The sequence below is a fragment of the Alosa alosa genome, chromosome 5, assembly GCF_017589495.1.
Source record: "Alosa alosa isolate M-15738 ecotype Scorff River chromosome 5, AALO_Geno_1.1, whole genome shotgun sequence".
Lineage (NCBI taxonomy): Eukaryota > Metazoa > Chordata > Actinopteri > Clupeiformes > Clupeidae > Alosa > Alosa alosa.
In genome coordinates, this window is record NC_063193.1 from 20,322,878 (window position 1) to 20,341,542 (window position 18,665).

At 46.4% G+C, this 18,665-nt stretch overlaps 1 protein-coding gene across 1 annotated transcript in view; it reads left to right on the top strand.

The window, feature by feature from the left end:
- Positions 1-948: 948 nt before the first annotated feature.
- The window catches only part of fam222aa (family with sequence similarity 222 member Aa), a 65,373-nt gene continuing 47,656 nt past the window's right edge, over positions 949-18,665 (top strand). Inside the window, exon 1 of the mRNA XM_048243116.1 lies at positions 949-1,941. The gene's annotated coding sequence lies outside the window, so the exon portion shown is untranslated. The remainder of the gene's footprint in view (positions 1,942-18,665) is intronic.

Below are 18,665 nucleotides of genomic sequence, written 5' to 3' on the forward strand. Positions count from 1 at the left end.
GCCAACATAAACTACTGGCACATCAAAAGCATCAAGGGCTTACTTTATATTTGCTTTACAGACTTTAATGGCTGTTTTTCTTCCATATGGTGAGGGCTAATATGAAAGCTAACACAGGTTTATGCATATCTACTTAAAAAAGACTTTGCTCACTAGAGAAGTAATAACATATTGCAAGCAAGCTTGCATACGAAATCATAGGAAACACCTCCAGAAAAAGAAATAATCTGAATGTGTTCTGTTTCCCTGGTTAAATAAAGGTAAAATAAAAATGTCCATAGGATTTTAGACAGGTTTAAAAGTAGGAAAAACATCAGGTCTTTGGTCTTTCTTCGTTAACCATTTAATTGAGTAGGTTTAAGTAGCTCACCCAAAGTTGTCTTTGCTCATTTAGGTCTAAAGCTGAATATTCAGCCTGTGTGAATTTTGCCTACGACTTTGCCCTGTTTCGTCATCTGAGAATAAAGTCGCCAGGCTCCCAGTCCCCTAATAGATTATGCCGATTTCAAATGTTAGATTTACCTTGGTATCTGTCATTAACTTGGTGCAGTAGGCTATTTGGTTAGGTTGCTTAGGTTGTAGAGCCGAACATCAGCGATTGCTTAGGTTGTAGAGCCGAACATCAGCGAGGCATACTGGCAACAGTGCAACATCATTACAGTGTTTCAGTGATTGATAATATGCAGCAAACTATACTTCATGGTGAAATTAACTTTTGGTGAACATTACAATAACAGTCTTTCCGCCTCTTGGCAATGTGGTTTCATACATGATGCTGAGACGCTGACAGCGTCACCGTGGTAACAACCCTCAATTACCTTTGATTGGCTTGCCCGTGGGAATATTTAAATACCCCCAGTGCAAGGATTGGTTAGTGGGCGGTCTATAGGCGGTCTGTCGAGCCGTGAGTCTCCGCATCGTTCCGGGTTATTGTCAGTTTCGGGAGCTCGGAGGACGGGCAGGGTGGATGGCTGTGAGAGCAGATGGCTTTAATCACTATTGCAAAATAATAACTGACTCAACTTATTCATATACAGGCTATCCACAGTAACAAGAGGATAGTGAGCTAAGGAAAGGAGTATTATCAAAACCTTGGTACTGGAAATTAAAAAAGAAAGGATTGGAATCAACATTTTTGAGAGCGCAGAATGAAAGCACAGGCTCCGGAAAGTGCAGACGCCCGATGATCACTCTTCTGGATTAAACACATCATAGGTTATACATTCTGGAGACTGCAGTTGACCCAGGGAATACAGGCCTTTATTTTATTTGTCGATTGTGGACGGCTGTCATACATGATACATGGTATATTGGCTCCACGGACTGCGCTCCGTTTGTTTCGTTGATCAGGAGGAGTTGAAGTAACAATTCATTTAATCGACAAGGCTTTCATCTATGGTCTCACAATCCTCATCGGTGTCATGAAATTCGAGACTTCCCTGAATCTAGCCTTATTTTTGGAGATTGCTGTAAATCGAATGTAACGGTTCGCATACGCGGAGATCGTTTCGACACTTTGGAAGGGCGAAAGGTTACGATTGCATTATTGGGGACCGCAGTTCAACGGGGAGCATTTGACATCACAGCCTGTCTGGAATTACTGTATCGGTTCCTTTTAACATTTTCAAGTTACATAGTAAGGCGTGTAATAGTTTCTAAACAATCTGGTTGTTTCGGATCACGACAGTCTACAGCATTCAGGAGAAGCGGATCTCTTTTGCGTGTCTTTTTTTCCATTCGAGAATGCTCGTCGCATTAAACAGGAGATAATAACCATAACCATCAAATTAAATATCAAAGGGAACGTACATATCTTTCTTTCATTTTTCCGGGATGGCATGCTTTTGAATTTTCTATCGACTGCAAGCCTCCGAAGCTGACTGCCCGACCAGCGCTGCAACCTGCATGGGATTTTAGCTTTGCACCACGGAACAATTTATGGTAGGCAAAATTATTTCTCCCTTTCCAGTACTCGACTCACTGCCCAATTAGGCTAGATTGGTGGCGCAGATGCTGTTCTGCGCAAATTCAGATAGCGTAGTGCACTATTATTAATCTAGTGAGGCATATGGTTACTGTTTTATTTCACAATAACTTAAAGCTGCGCCGACCAACCTCTTTGTGCACCAGGCTATACAGCAATTCAGATGACAGCTGCCGAAGTTATTAGAAGCACAACAATTAGTCTACTACAGCAAGCACATAAACACAGTTGCTGTTTGCAGCAGCTATCCTTTTGATTTGTAGGTTAATTATAGATGCAAGGGCTGCAGGAGTTTAACTCGTCAGTGTAAATTGCTTCATATTCTGGGCAGCTGTCTTTTGATTTGTAGGACTAGTTGTCTATGGAATGTCATGCCTCAAGTTGCCAGTGTTTTGCCAAGCGTCATTTGAATGCATATGTTATAGAATGAAACAGTCAGTACTGATATAAATTTGGTTTAAGGTAAATGACCGAATTTGCATAGTTGTAGGCAACGACTCCAAGGACAGATATGATGAATTTTAGATGTGCTCCTCCTTTTATGACAGCCCATACCTTTGTTTCCTCACTACACCTGCAATAAAGGAAGTGTTGTAAAATGGATGCCAGCTTGTGAATGGCCCTTAGAAACTGCTTTGATGTGTGATACGTGTGATATCTGCTTTTTGAAAGATGCTCTGACATGTAGGTGCAGCAGGATGGGAACAGGTAGGTCATAGTCGGCAGGCAAATAAATGGCAAATAGGCTACACTGGTTCAGGAGTTAGGTGAGACATTCCGTCCTTTGCGCCCTCGTGTGTTTATTCAAGAGGCCATTAAACAAGCGCCATTAATTAAAGCTTCATTGGTGCATTCAAATGGTTTCTCAGATGTGCCCAGCAGATCAGCCTTTAGGCTACTAAATAAGAAAAGTACACGCACACACACACACACACACACACACACACACACACACACACACACACACACACACACATTTGTGGTTGTAGGCCTAGTGAAAGTGATTGAGCAAGAGAGCAGTTATATTCTTGTTTCTAGTTTAATAAGATTTCGCACAATATTCCGTTCATGTCGGATATGGTATGCAAATGTGAACGGGTAGTTTCCAAGAACAGATAGTTTGCCTATCTGTAATCTAATCAGACCCAGCACCAGTAAATCGACTGACTAAAGTGCATAGGCCGTGTCTCATTTTATTTGAATATGAGCGTTGGGTCAGATGATAAACAACTATGTTTTCTCTGAAACTTTGCAGTCTTATCTGTCTCGAACTTTGAGTCATTGTTGTTTACTGGGAAAAATATACGTGACATTAATTCATTAATTGTTTTGTTGGCAACACATCACTGGTGCGTGTTTTAAAACAGGCACCATTAAAATATTTGTGCATAATTATCCCCGTGCGCATGCATGGGAACGGGTAATGAAAGCAAGTCAACTAGTTCACCCACCGTCCTAAAACAACAGCTGAGTCGCTCATTATAAAGGATTTATTCAGCTGAAGTCCCGTTTTTGAAGTTATAAAAGGAACTTGTATTATTTATAGGGGTCCACTGACCCCCTTTTCCCTTTAATACCCGCTTACTAGGCCTAATTTACATGATCTGCATAATTTACCGGCCATGATTTTGATCAAAGGATGCATGGGGCGAGAAAACAGTTCTGTGCTTTGGATCCTGTGGCTAAGTGATGGACTTGTGTTTTCCTAAATCACTCCAGGCGGTTTTTCAAATGATAGCCCTCATAGATCCGTTGCATGATGTAATGTGCTTGCCAGTAGAAGACAGTATAACAATATGCTTTGATTTGTTGTTGATGTTAGTCCTACTGATAGATATTGGATTACTTGGGATGGCCTTTGCTCAGAAAATTGTTAGGCCAGAGTTGTAAATACCATAATTCAGGTGAATATCACATGATCGAACATTAGTGAATATCACCTCAGTGAACATCCTCTGGAAAGGTATCATAATGCCCCCCCCCCCAACTCCATCACTCTCTCTCTCTCTCTCCTTGATGTTTCTGTCATCTCAGCTAGTTTGTAACCTTTGTTGCAGGCTCCATGTTGGTGTTGTAAATCATGGCTTCTTCTATTAGACTATGTACCAGCACCTTTGGGCCTGTGCTGTGCTCATTACTGCGAGGGTCCACCGTGATGAGGGCCCCACTACTCCTAGGCCCACTATGCGCCGCTAGCAGCGGCGGCGGCACCTGTCGCAATGCCCGTTCCATGCTATTGAATAAAACATCCAGTGATGTATGAGGTGGTGGCTTCATTCGAGGGGGAGGTGGGTGGGTGGGAGGTAGGGGTGCAGAGCCATTTCGTTCTCACCCCTTCTGCACGCACCCAACACCCTCCCATCATTCCCCCCCCAAAGCCGGCTGAGCAAATTGTGCCTGTATTAGCTCTGCGTCGCGCTCCTCACCAAACCAAATAGTGTTCCCAGCACAGTGTCAGCCTTAACCCAACCCTGCATCTCCCCCTTTGTTTGGGGAGTGGGGAAACCACGCGAGGCGGAGAGGATATGTAGGTCACTGCATTACCTCTGGAGGATCTTTTTTTAATGTTATTGTTGCCCTCATTTGGGTATTTGTTTGTTTCCTCATTATTTTTTCCCCCACTGACTGCAGTGACTCATTTGTACGATTGCCTTGGGTTTGTGCTGTAAGTCGCTTTCATTCTTATGGGCATTTCCTCTAACTGAACACTAGCCACAGCCCTCAGAACCACTGCTCATATCCCTTCACAGTGAGAGGAATAGGGTTGAGAAGCCCAATGTGCAATATACACTCAAACATAATGACTGTTTATCTGTTGTTTTTTTTTTTTTATAAATATATCATATTTAATCACTGGTATTTTGATTAATTAAGTACTGCTGTATTACAAATGAATGGCAGATCAAACACAAACTCTTGGTGTATTACAATGTGATTCTTCTCATGGTTATGTGGGCAGAAAGAGAAGGATAAACCAAAGAATTGAGGTTTCGTTCTTGCAATAAGGAGGCTGCAGGTGTCTGTCTGTGGTAAGTTTAATTTTGCAAGCGGTTTGCAAGAACAGATTCCGAAGTGAGCTTAATTTAAAATCTTTGCAATCGCTCTCCTAAGTTGATTGATTGATAGCCCCGAGGTGCCTGAGCCATGCTAAACCTTATTAAAAAACTGTTGCCTTCTGAGAGTGTTAGAGCAATATTCTCATGAATATCTCTTATATTGGGAAAAAAAACTTTAATTTCCTGTGCTTTGGTATTAGTCATTTTTTTTTGTCAAACTTAGCCCCCGGGTGTGATTTGTTTTAGCACAGCTCACCCCCTGTAGGCAGCCCTTCCTCCTCCTAGCCCACTGCTGAACTAGAGCAGAGGTCTTAAAGTCGCAAGATGAGATTGCCTTGAGGGAAAATCTCAACTGCTCCTCTACAGCAGTGTTCTGAATCAGAAATGCAAACTGGTTTGAGCTGTGTGTGGTGTGGTGTGGTGTGTGTGTGTGTGTGTGTGTGTGTGTGTGTGTGTGTGTGTGTGTGTGTGTATTGTGTGGTGTGTGTGTGTGTGTGTGTGTGTGTGTGTGTGTGTGTGTGTGGTGTGTGTGGTGTGTGTGTGTGTGTGTGTGTGTGTGTGTGTGTGTGTGTGTGTGTGTGTGTGTGTGTGTGTGTGTGTGTGTGTGTGTGTGTGTGTGTGTGTGTGTGTGTGTGTGTGTGTGTGTGTGTGTGTGTGTGTGTGTGTGTGTGTGTGTGTGTGTGTGTGGTGTGTGTGGTGTGGTGTGTGTGTGTGTGTGTGGTGTGTGTGTGTGTGTGTGTGTGTGTGTGTGTGTGTGTGTGTGTGTGTGTGTGTGTGTGTGTGTGTGTGTGTGTGTGTGTGTGTAGAGATGTTCTATAGAAATGGAATGAATCCCAGTCATTCTTTATGGTCCCCGGGGGTCCACAAGATCACCAGTGCTAATGACATTTTTTAATTAGTATGTAAAGATTCATTACTTTAGTGTTTATGAATCAGATGCCACCCAGGACCTGACATAGGACACGGAAAAATTTAGAGTATTTCTATGTTTCTCATCTCAGCTTTGAGATGTGAGAGTCTCTGCCTGTGTTTCCAAAAAGCCTCAGAAAGAACCCATTCCCCTATTCTCTTTGTAGTAATCAGCATTGCTTGGGATTCAGGATCATTTGGATGATGGATTGTGATGTGGTTTTGCAACCTCTGTGTTCCGAAATGAAGGCTTCGTCAACTTGTGTGTGTAATGCACAGGGGTTTGCTTAAGACTCTGATTTGTTTGCCTTGCCCTGAGCAAGCAGTGTTGGCTGAAGCAAATGTGTTTGGCAATTTCTTGTACCTTTCAGATTTCTTTCCTTTTTTCTATGCTTGCTCAGTTTGCAGTATGGATGCACTTCTGTGGTTCAGCCAAAGAGCAGTAGCTGTAATGAGCTTTGAAATCTCATTTAACCCTTAAAGGTGTGCGTTTCTGAACGTTTTAAGTTCCGCAACAATTTAAGGTTCTAAAATTCTATGTTGAATTCAATGAACCCAGATATTCTTTAGAACGTTCATTTCCCAACATTCCCGTTACACCCCTGTGACGGTACTCCTTTAAGGGTTAAGTCATTTAATGCTGTCTTAAAAATAACACTGTCAGGACTGGCACTGTCCTAGCTAAGCCCAGCTGCTTAGCCACGTCCCATAGCCGTTGTGGTCACCTCTGTCCTCTTTCACCCCCCTCTGTCTCTCCTCCACTGAGGCCTCGAGTCCTTCCCTGGCCTCACCCCATGAATTAGAAGCATTTGATCTCTGGACTATGCTTTGGTGAATCACCTGCATTGTTTGTAATGAAAGAACTGGTCACGACAGGAAGCTCGGAGAAACAGAGAGGAGAGGGGGAAAAAAAGAGAGTGACACCAGCTCATTGTTTGCGTTGCATTCTTGGCAGCGAGGAAGAGGTTGAGTCGCTGTTCCGGCTCCCTATCGCCGTGACCCCGGTGTTTGTGGTAATCTGTGTCCCTGCTTGCTCTGCCCTTCTGGCTCTGCCACAGACGAGCGGTGCCCGGACCAGCTGTTTGGCCCGCCCTCGGCGCTCGCGCACCTGCAGTGATGACGGGCTGGTGTTTGTGACATTCCTCTTGCGCTCTCTCTCTCTCTCTCTCTCTCTCTCTCTCTCTCTCTCTCTCCCCCCTCTGTTCCCACAGCCCCGACCGCCTCTGCGTCTGCCTCTCTGCCTGCCAACGCCGCTGAAATCGTGAAAAGCTCAAGGGGTGGTGGAGATTATCGTCGATTTGGAAACCTGGCCACGTTGTTGAAGGCGGGAGTGGATTAGGAAAATGAGAGCTGGCATTTGTTCTTTGTGTGCAATGTCTCTCTCTCCCTCTCTTTTTCTCTCTCTCTCTCTCTCTCCCTCCCTCTCTCTCTGTGTCTTTTGTCTCAGCATTCTCCTTTTCCATTATTATTCTCCAGTCATTACGTCGTCGCATGTGGCATCTACTCAGGTGCTGTCATTAACGCTTTGTTAATTTCCTGTACGCTTTCAGGGCCCGCTGCCGAAACAGTGATTAGGCCGACAATTCAACATAGTTTTTAATCAGCGCAATTCATGCATCACCCTCGAAAAATTGGCCTGCCACGAAACAAGCACTTTCCATTTCCGCGCATTCATTCCTCCACCGTGGCTTAACCCGCTGCATGAATAGGCCCTAACAAGGACCACGCAAAAGGGGTCAGGCGGCACTTCTATAACGGATTAGCACCCGACTTCATTTCTACTTCATGCAGAATGAGGCAGAGGAAGAGTGAATGTCCCCCCAAATGACTATGAGGGAGATTACTGCCGCTGACAAGAAGAGGACATTCACCACCAGGCCCCCAACCCGCACCCCACTCACTTGGAATGATGAGGCGGAGGTGTGTTGCTTCCAATCAGAAGTGACCCAGGCACCTGTCAGCAGGTTTGTCACTGAGAGGCCAGGGGGGGGGGGGTTGACTTAAACCTCCTGGTATTTGAGGCTGTTGCAAGACTGGCACGGTATTTGATTAACTGATTTCAGGTGAAAGGTTAGGAGAGGGAGGAAAGAAAAGGCCAGAAAAAAAGAAACTGACAAAATAGAAAGACAGACTGAATGAAAGACAGAGGAAACACAGAAGAAGAGAAAGAATCAAAGAAAGAACGAAAGAAAGAAAAATGAAGGTGGATCATCTGAAGGACATGTTGTTCCCCTCTAACCGTGGCTGACTGACTGTGGTCAGGGTGTCATTGATTTCCTGTTGGTGATAGAGGGCTGTCTGGAGCTGAGGCGTCCCTGCTGCCACTACCTCTTCGGGGGCCTGGCCCGATACGGCCAGTCAAGTGCCCAAAAACAGATGCATTGTGGGAAGCCTCTCTACCCTCTCTGGTAACTCTGTCGGAAGTATTACATGGCTTTTCTTTTTTCTTCTTCTTCTTGGGCAATCACAAGGACGTTTGGTTTGTTTGCCGTCAATTTTGTTATTGGGAAAGGACGTTGCAAAAGAAAGTACTGGTACTTTGGGTGATTTTATAACCTTGTACGTTCAGTTTGTGTGTGTACTGCATGTGTGTACTGTCTGTTTGAACTGTGTGTCTGTGTGTGTTGTATACACACTGTAGAATTGATGAAGTAGTTATTGCAGTATGGAACATTGCTGCCTCCAATCAAAGCCATTTCAGAAGCGCATATTCTGTGTCTTTTTTACACAGCAAGACAAAGACGCCGAGTGCCAAGAGAAAAAAGCACTTGATGAGTATGTCCATTAACGTCCACATCTGCTTGGTGGAGTGGTGGGGTTGCTTTGTACGCTGGCCAGTTGTCGTCAGGGAAAATGTGGTTTAATTCAACTTTGTGTGTGTGTGTGTGTGTGTGTGTGTGTGTGTGTGTGTGTATGGGGGATGGGGGCTTACATTCTGTGTTTTAATGGCCCGAGGCTTTGAAATAGTCCATTTGATTCTGAGTGATGTGCGGTGCATTTCTCTCATGTGTCGAGGCGGCTGCTCCAGTGTGCTAAACCACAAACATAATAAGTAGATGGATGCCGATGTGGCTTACAGACCACCACCCCTATGCCCCCATCCTATACCACCACCAACCACAGCCCCCCCCCCCTCCACCACCTCCCTAAACATTTTTGCCGGCTACCGGCTGTGACAGGGGGAGAAGCTGTTACCACATTCATCTGGTGTTGCTCTAAGGTAATGGAATTTTCCCAAGTATAGGGGAAACAATGACTGTAGGGTCTAGTAAGGTAATTGCAGAAAAGTCAACATTGCTCTCAAGCAAACATGAGCAAGGACACACATTCACACACATAAACACGCTCAGACGGAGGGGAAAAAGCAATATAATTTTAGAACATTTTTAAAGATTTTTATCTGCTATTGGAAGAGGATCAGAGAGGAAGCCGGCGAGCAGAGAAGTTGCGCTCTTATAAAACGTAATTTAGTGGTTTACCTGCAGGACTTCGGAACCAGCCAAGGCAGGTTTAGAGACAAGAGCCTCTGCTGCTATTATTCACAATATCCTCTCAGAAATAGCCAGTGGGCCAGCAACTTCCCTTAATAGCAGGGGAAAGAGAAGCGTGTGTGTTTGTGTGTGTGTGTGTGTGTGTGTGTGTGTGTGTGTGTGTGTGTGAGAGAGAGAGTTGTGTGAGGATGTGTGTGTAATATACAGATGCCAATTCTCCATTGAAGGCCCTGTGTAGTGAGGAATTTCCATCATTTTGCCAGTGTTATTGCTCTTGTCAAAGGGTTCAAACCCCTGATGGTGATATTAGGCCCTGGGGCACTGCTGTCTGTACATGCCTTCCCCAGCTCCCATGAACAGGCTGAAGAGTGAAGACACACATTCTCACACCCACAGAAAGACACACACTACACACACACACACAAGCTCACATACCCACAATAATACACAACCACACACTAACGCACTCACGCACGCACGCACGCACACACACACACACACATTGTTTTATTACCTCCTGCCTGCCTGCTGGAATTGCTTTCCTCCCTCGAGTGAGCTGGGCAAAGCCAGCTTTATTGTGTTAACCTATTTGTGTGTCAAGAGTGATTGCGACGTCCTTTATCACTGTTTGTATTTGGACGGAGTGACAGCAGACAGAGGCGAGCGAGCAGGGGAGGGAGGAGGGGTTCAGTGCAGAGAGAGAGAGAGAGGGATCAGAGTCAGACGGATGGCCGGTCACCTCACTCTACTCTTGGAGATAATGACTGGTTGCTAAGCAATTTTTAGTCCTCTCCCCTTGCTTCCCCCCATCCATAGTAATCACGTTTTATCTCTCAAAGATGTCATGTATAATTATGAGCCAACTGCCATCTTTTGAAATCTGCCTAATGGCCCTTTAATTTATTTAGTGGCGACGGGGGGTCGGGGTGCATGGGTGTGGGATTGGAGATTTAGTGTGTGTGTGTGGGGGGGGGGGGGGGGGTGTGGATCAGAATGAGAATGTTCCTAGATTACTTAGTAAAGCGCCTGCAGTTTGTGTGTGTATGTATGTTGCATGTATGTGCATGTATATGTGTGTGTGAGTGTCTGTGTGTGTGTGTGTGTGTGTGTGTGTGTGTGTGTGTTTATCCCTATGTAAGCCCAAATGGCCTTCTGAATGATTGCGTTTCCCTAAGACCACTTTATCTGTCTTACTGACTGAGTGGGATTACCCTGCTTAGTTAGAAAAAAAAAAGCTCTCCTCCACTTTCTCTCTCTGTCTCTCTCTCTTCTTCACTGGGCTCCACACTGCTCAGGATCTCAGCTGCACGTCAAGGTGGCCAGGCTACCCGTCAGTGACCCCTCGCCCCCCTCCTCACCCCCTCCTCACCCCTCTCCGCATCAGAACAAACCCTGAGGGAGTCTTGTGATGCTCCTCTCTCCTGTGAGCTCTTAGTTTTATTATCATTTTTACTGAGTTGAAAGCATTGCTGACCCTGGCGTGGTTTAATGAATTGCCTGCTTAAGGGAGATGAGGGATTTGGCAGAAATGGCCAGTCCCAAGCTTCATTTTATCTGCAAGATTGCTGCTCTTGTTCTCCGCCGAGGCACTTCAGGTAAATTCACGACCGGCGGCGGATCTTGATGGTCGAAGACGTTTCAAGTGTATTACGTCTTGTCAATACCGACCAGGCACTAGCGGAGCAGCTGCAGTAAAAGAAGTTGGCCTCCATTTGCTTATTTGAATGAATGTTTTTTTTCGTCCCAGGCGCACCTTAGTGCATTGGAAAGCGCTTATCCTCTTCCACGTGTGTTTCCCCACAATGCTGATTTAGAAGCGCTGTCAGAATGCTTTTACATCTGAATTACATGGGTGTTGGCTGGCCTGGCAGCCGCTGCTCCGGTCGTGTCAATGAAATGGGTCTGCCGAGAAAAGTCCAAACCAATTAAGGAGCTGGTCGAGGCCACCCTGAAATCTGCTCCAAACAAAAGCCTAATGTTACAGCACGGACCGCAATGAATGCCACAGCCACTTTGAGAATGGCCACAGTGATTGACTGGCAATAAAAATGTGTTGTGGTGGATCAGAAACAAACAAAAAACGGATACAAATGCCTGAGACAGATTGTGTCTCTGGGTAGGCGGGTAGTGTGTCTAGGCCTTGTGTTTAACAAGGGGCACTTAGTGACCATATAGTGCAGGAAAGGAGTGCATAGGGTCTTCTTCCCTTCCTGGCAAGGGCCATAAAAGGCTTCTGACCATTTGCTGGAAACTGCAAGCAAATTAAATGATTCAGGCCAGTGCGCCTGCTACCATGAATGACATCTCATTTGTTTGTGTTTTACCAGTAATGTCATGTTTTCACACAGCACACAAGCTTGTTAAAACTGGCTCTGGTGTTTTGCAGACTAATAGCTAACTTCTGGGCAGTGGTCAGCAATTTCGAAAGGTCCTTACAATTTATGAACATACACTTAAACTGCATGTGAGAATAACTGGTATGGTGTTTTCACATTGTAAATGTAGCCTACTTGTTTAACAGCCAACCCAGTGGAGTTGTGGAATGTGTTTCAAACCATTTCCATACCTGTGAAATGGAAAAATGGGTCTGTAAAATTGTTACTAATCTGCACTCGCCTGAATAAAAGACACACTCTGCTCATTTCATGGAGGTTGAGTTCTCATATCTGACTCAAAAGTAGACCTTTTTCCCCCCACAGACGTGCTTTCCTCCTGCTCTTAATTTACCTCTAGTTCTGGCATAGCTGTTTGAGATGTGGCCAATTATCTTTTTTCGTCTTGGGCATGCCAAGGTAAAATTAGTGTGTGCAGATCCTCCCTCGGGCTTTGCGGCTTTGCTTGTTTCCGGCCAAATGAAATCTCACCATGTCAAGCCAGCGGTGTCAGGCACCAGTTTGACCTCATTTGTTGAGATTCTGGAGATGTGCGATAATTGGTGAGCATGGCTTAGCTTGTTTTTTTTTTTGGCAGAAAAGGCGCTCACTGAAGAATCCAAAATGGCAAAACGTGAGCTTGTTGTTGTTGTTGTCTGCTTTGGTGGCTGTTAGTGGAGAAATCTGTCTTTGTCTGAGCTGGGCCCCAGTCACAGCTGCCTGAGCTTCTATACCGTACGGCGTATTCTCACGCTGGCGTTTCAGTCGATCTGTTTTATACCCACTGCTGCTGCCGCCGCCGTACGTACACACACGCGTGCGCACACCTCTGCTGAGATTCGTCTCGCTGTCACCCTCCCTGACAGCTTCGCCGTTCCGCAGAGATGCCACCGCTACTGCGCTTAAACACCGCCCTCTCTCTCTCTCCTCTCTCTCTCCTCTCTCTCTCTCTCTCTCTCTCTCTATCTATCTCTCTCTCCCGGCACACCGCCGCGCTTCTGTGACTGCGCCGCCACCACCGCAAAACATCTGTCCAGCTGTCAGCTCCCTCCAGCCAATCAGAGCAATCCTCGGCAACATCTGTAAACGGAGGGGTGTGTGTGGTGTGTGTGTGTGTGTGCGTGTGTGTGTGTGTGTGTGTTGAGTTGGGTCTCAGAGGACAGAGCGAGGGAGTGTGCGAGGCTGCTGCTGAGGCTCTGTGCATTTGTACTTACCAGACAGGCGCTCTCCAGAGAGACCCATGTGGAAAGCTGATTTGCACAAGAGCTGCATGGGGAAATAACTTTAAAGACACATTTTCTTTTACCCCTTAAAAAAAAATGGCTGCTTTTCTTTTAAAGCCAAGCTTAATCTGCTAAAATCAAAGGGCTATGAAAATAGAACAGATATAACATTTCTGCCATTTCTTGTTAGTGTTTAGGATATCGATATTATCAGCAGACTATTTTCAGCTTTGTGAAGTGTATCTCTGGCTTGTGTTTAGTCATGACCCTTTCCTTCAAACCCGGTAGGAGACGAAAACAATCACCGACCCACTGGTCAGATCCCCACGTGGGGCCTCCGTCTAGTCCTGTCCCGGCCAGCACAGGCGGCTGACGGAGGGTGAAATCAGCTGGGGCAGATGACTGGCTTGTTTCCCCTGCTCGGGGATGAGTGGCGCGGAGGCTCGGAGGAGCGTTCCCGGGGCATTAGATCTGTGTTGTGGCCACACTTGGCTGGCTGCTCCACTGTGGTGGCAGGGCTGCTGTGAAGAGACAGGCTCCAGTACTCACTCTCCTCCAGGCTCTCTCTCTCTTTCTCTCTCTCTCTCTCTCTCTCTCTCTCTATCCCCCTCTCCCAGCCTTCCCAGTACAGGGACCAGGATGCTGCCGAAGATGAGGCAGAGGGGAGGGGATGCAGGGGGAAGGAGGGAGATGTTGGGGGATCTTTTTCTATTTCTGCCTGCCTGTAAACAGTGCCCCAGTGAGTGAGGGGTAATGGTGTGGAACTGACAAGAGCCCGCTGGGGGGAGGCAGCGGCGGCGGTGGTTGAGGGAGAGAGGAGATCTCTCTTGTCTTGATCTCTACCTCACTCTTCCCTCTCTCTCTCTCTCTCTCTGTATCCCCCTCTTCCTCTTTTTATCCCTCCCTTTCTCCGTCTCTCTGTTCCTCTCACTCTGTGCTCTGTGTGAGAGACGAGTGTCAGAGAGCAGGATCTGCAAGGTTGGGGACGGGAAGTCCTCCTGCTGAGACCCTGCTGGAAAGGGCCCAGCTGTTCAGTTTCCTTTCACTCCCCTTTTATTTCTCACTTCTCTCTCTCCCTCTCTCTCTCTCTCTCTCTCTCTCTCTCCCCTCTCTCTTTCTCTCTCTCGCTCCCTCACTCAGCGTGTCTCCTCTTAATGGATTTCAAACTGCTTCATCACCTGTACCCTGGGCTCACATTATGTTGCACCCACGTCCTAATGGGTTTTGACTTTAGGGAATGTGACAGTGGAGTGGCTCAGCGGAGCTGGGGCTTGTCTCATGAAGACGACCTAAAGAGAACAACAGCAGAGCGGACTCTTCCACCTGTCTGTGACGACTCTGTGATGGCTGGTGTTTTGTGAGCGAGTTAGGCACATACATCTTCCTCCAAACCTTACCCTCGTTTCTTATCTATGCGGAGCAGGTAAGGAGATGCAGTGTTTCCCATACATTGACTTATTTTCCCATACATTGACTTACATATGCCCACCACAATATCAACATTGACCACCACACAATGATTTTCCAGGTTGTACTAAATCTGGTTAGCATCATAACCACACTGCGCTAATTGTTAAAAACTGTTGTATTCAAGTTAATTCTGCAAACCAACCACCACAAATGGAATTCAATTCTGTGAGAAACACTGAGATGCATATTTCAGAGCCTTTAGTGGAGGGCAACATTTGCATCTGGCTGTGAGACAGCTGGAAAATCACTTTTTTTTGTTCCTCCATAGACGAACTTTGATTGATGCACCCTGATGGAACAGAGGGACTACATGAATGTCTCCAATTAAGTGTCACTTAAAGTCTGTCTCCTTTTTTTCCTTTTTCCACGAGGCTGCCACTCAGCATTGCTGCTTTCCCCCTGTCAGCACAGTGCGCTCTTTTTGGGGAAAAAAACACACACACACACACAAGTTTAGAAAGAAAATTGAAATGGAGGGGGCATTGTTGAGCAGACATTTTGGCTGATGGGGCTTTGTGCGTGTGATTGAAGGTTGAGGCTGCCTCCGACAGGGGCTGCGACAGGAGTGCCCCCCCCCCCCACCCAGATGGGTTTGAGGAAAGCGGCCTCTCCTGTTCTCCTCCTCCTCCTCGTCCTCCTCCTCGTCCTCCTCCTTCAGAAAGACATCCACCCCGGCCCCGGTGACAAGAAGATTTCCCTGCTCTCAACTTTGCTGTTTTTATCATTCAAATGTGGCCCATTGATGTGGGCTGTCGTGATTGGCAGGTCGGCTCAGAAGTGGAGCGATCTCGCAAACGGAAGCCTCATTCGTGGCCGCCACAATGGCCTCTCCTTCTCTTTCTCTGTCTCTTTTTTTCTCTCTCCCTCTGTCTTTCTCTTTCTCGTACTCACTCTGTAAGACACTCTCTCTTTTTTGTCCTTGTTTTCACACTTTGCCAGCCAACTTCCTCTCCTTCCCCTTGACTGTCGCACACAAAAAAAACCTCCTACGATTGCATTGCTGCCACAACAACATCCTATTAATCTTTCTTTAAGTAAAGGGCTGGAACCATGGCCACATTGTTTTGAGGGAAAGATGAGAGGTCCACTGTGGGACTACTCTGAATGGGTAGGGGCTGGGGCGGGGAGGTATGTGTGTGTGTGTGTGTGTGTGTGTGTGTGTGTGTGTGTGTGTGTGTGTGTGTGTGTGTGTGTGTGTGTGTGTGTGGAGGACTAGGGTTGTGGGGTAGGACTAGTTCTCATTGTGCGGAGTCGGAGGGCATTGAGGGGAAAGGCGACCTCCCTGAAACGCACACAACGTTAGAAATTTAATCCATCACAAGTGTCGCTCCTGTGCCGGCTGGCAGATCACAGGTCTGCCTTAGACCTCCGGGGCTGGTGGACTCACCCCCTCTAAACACCCTCATACACACACACACACACACACACACACACACACACACTGACATAAACATTCTCACATGCTCATACATCATGCAACCATACTAACATTTACACACACAAACACACACACACACACACACACACACACACACACACACACATACACACACACACACACACACACATAAACCTAAAACCTCTACTCACAAACAAACAAACAAACAAGCTAAACCTCTCACACATAGGAATGCTGACACATGGCCCCGGCCGTGGCGCAACTGGTTGGGGCACCTGCACCGTACACCGGCGACCCAGGTTCGATTCCCGCCCCGTGGTCCTTTCCGGATCCCCCCCCAACTCTCTCTCCAACTCCAATGTGCCATTAGGGGTCCATAAGAGCTTCACTTTCTCCCAGGGGCACACAGATCTCTACGCACACGCACATGCACACATGCATGAACACACGCAAGATATGTAAGGACAGAATGGCTGTGGAAAATGGACTCGTTATGTTTTTGTGCCATTATACGGAAGCGCATGGCGTGTGCTCTTAATGATACACTCTGCAGAGGAATGTGGACAGAAGAAGAGAAAAGAGTGTGTAAACAAAAGACCCCCCCCTCCATCCTAACCTTGTGTCTTGATGAACCAAGGCCACTGAGTCATCTTCAACATTCATATATCTGGCAGTCCATTTTATGAAGGGAAGAAAAAGGCATAAATTAATGTCTTTTCTTTGTCGTAAATAAACTGGCCTTGTGGAAAGAATAGGAGCATGCCAGGAGCATGCCTCTCTTGTATAACATGCCGAGCGTGGCGAATGCAGCATGCCAACGTTATTAACAGTGTTTGCTGATTTACTGTGCATCAAAGCAAGGCTATTAGCAGGCTCTGTGTTGGGGGAGACCTGGGTCGCGGAGCCTTTGATTACTTTGGCTTTTTGAGAAAGAAAGTACTTGGCGGTATATTAAAGAGAGAAAAGGCTCTGTTGATTTTCCTTTCTTACTCTCTCTCTCTCTCATAAGCTACAGATTGTTGTTTATTTGCCTCTTAAATGAGGGCTGGATGGCTAGCGCGAGAGGGGCAGGCATCATCACAATCTCGTTTGGGTTGGGCGCAGCGAGCTGGCAGAGTGAGTTCGTGTTTGTCATTAATTATTATTTCTCTACAAGCTATTTTTTCCCCCAGCGTTGGCCTTCTGCAGCAGGCCCCTTGCTGGTCGAACTCAAGACATTCCACCCTCTTTCTCTTTCTCTTTCTCTCTCTCTCTCTCTCGCTCTCTCTTTCTCTCTGTCTCTCTCTCTTTCTTTCTCTCTCTCAGCGGCTTCCGTTATGCCTTTCTTCCTGGCTAATTAGGATGTCGCCCGGCGGTCCGCGATGCAGGAAACCCAATGCCCCGTGCTGGTGCTGGAGCCCCAGACTGGCTGACTGGGCCTGGTTTGATACTCCGGGTCGTGTGCCACCCAATAAGCCTCCTTACCCCTCTCCCTAAGACCACCCCCCCCCCCTCCCATTCGATGCCGCCAGATTGACTTTCTCCTTCAGTCCTCCCTCTGTGTCCCATCCAGCACCCCCTGCGCTCTCTCTGTCTACCCTAATTAGCATCATATAGAAGGCTTTTATTTTGATTGATTTATTTGTGTCATGTACACAGTTTGACTGCCAGAGCAGTCCTTGAGCCAGAGGTGTGCTCTTAACAGATGCTGATTTGATTTGTTTTTACAAGGTATTTTGAAAAAAAAATTTACGAGGGAAAATAGATTGTGTTTTAGGGAGGGAAAATAAATAGATATTGTGTTTTAAACAGAAAATAGACTTGAGAAGGCACCATTGTGCAGTAAGTAAGGAGTGTAGTTTTGGGGAAGGATCCCCCCTCTGCTCTATGCTGTGTCTGGTACACTGGGCCTCCATGCGGTTGTGTTGATCTCTGCTGAGGAAAGGATGGCAGTGAAGTGGTGGTTGAGAAGTTCAGTCGTGGTTCCCCCCAAACAAAACAACCGTAGACAGTGAATCATTTGTCTGGAGTGAGTGTCTTGTCTGGCTGCTTTGGTCAGCTATTAAAAGCCACACTGCGTTTACTACATTGTTGTTTAGACGTTTATGTACGAGAGCAAACCAGCCTCTCATCCAGCAGTCTGTCTTTGGAGATGATGTTGATAAATGGTCCTTTTTCTTTGTGTATGTCCTTGTGAAAGACACCATTATCGTGGTCATGTGGTTGCATTTGCAATTACAGAGCCTCTCCAATCTTGTGACATCTGTGAATTCGTATAATCCGCATCAGCAAAACATTGCTAAGGATTGTTATAGTTTGTGGAAAACAAAAGGCGTATTTTGGAGAGGTTTTCAGAGATAGCATATGGAGTTTTTTCCTTGTCTTTGAAGTCTTGATTTGTTAATGTTATTGTGCATCAATGTGTGTGTGTGTGTGTGTGTGTGTGTGTGTGTGTGTGTGTGTGTGTGTGTGTGTGTGTGTGTGTGTGTGTGTGTGTATGTGTGTGTGTGTGTGTGCGTTAGAGGCAACAGAAGCAGTCCCTGAAGGTGTTCACAAAAGTGTCGTTTGTGGCCGAAAGCGAATGCCATTCTGTGTATGCTTCTGTGTGTGTTTGCCTATGTGTGTTTGTGTGTGTGTGTGTGTGTGTGTGTGTGTGTGTGTGTGTGTGTGTGTGTGTGTGTCACGTGGCAGTCACTCTCCCCTCAGCATCTGTTTTTCGCACAAGGGAAAAAGGGCTCGGAGACACAAGCATTCAAAAAGGGCCGCTTTAAAAGAAGACCGA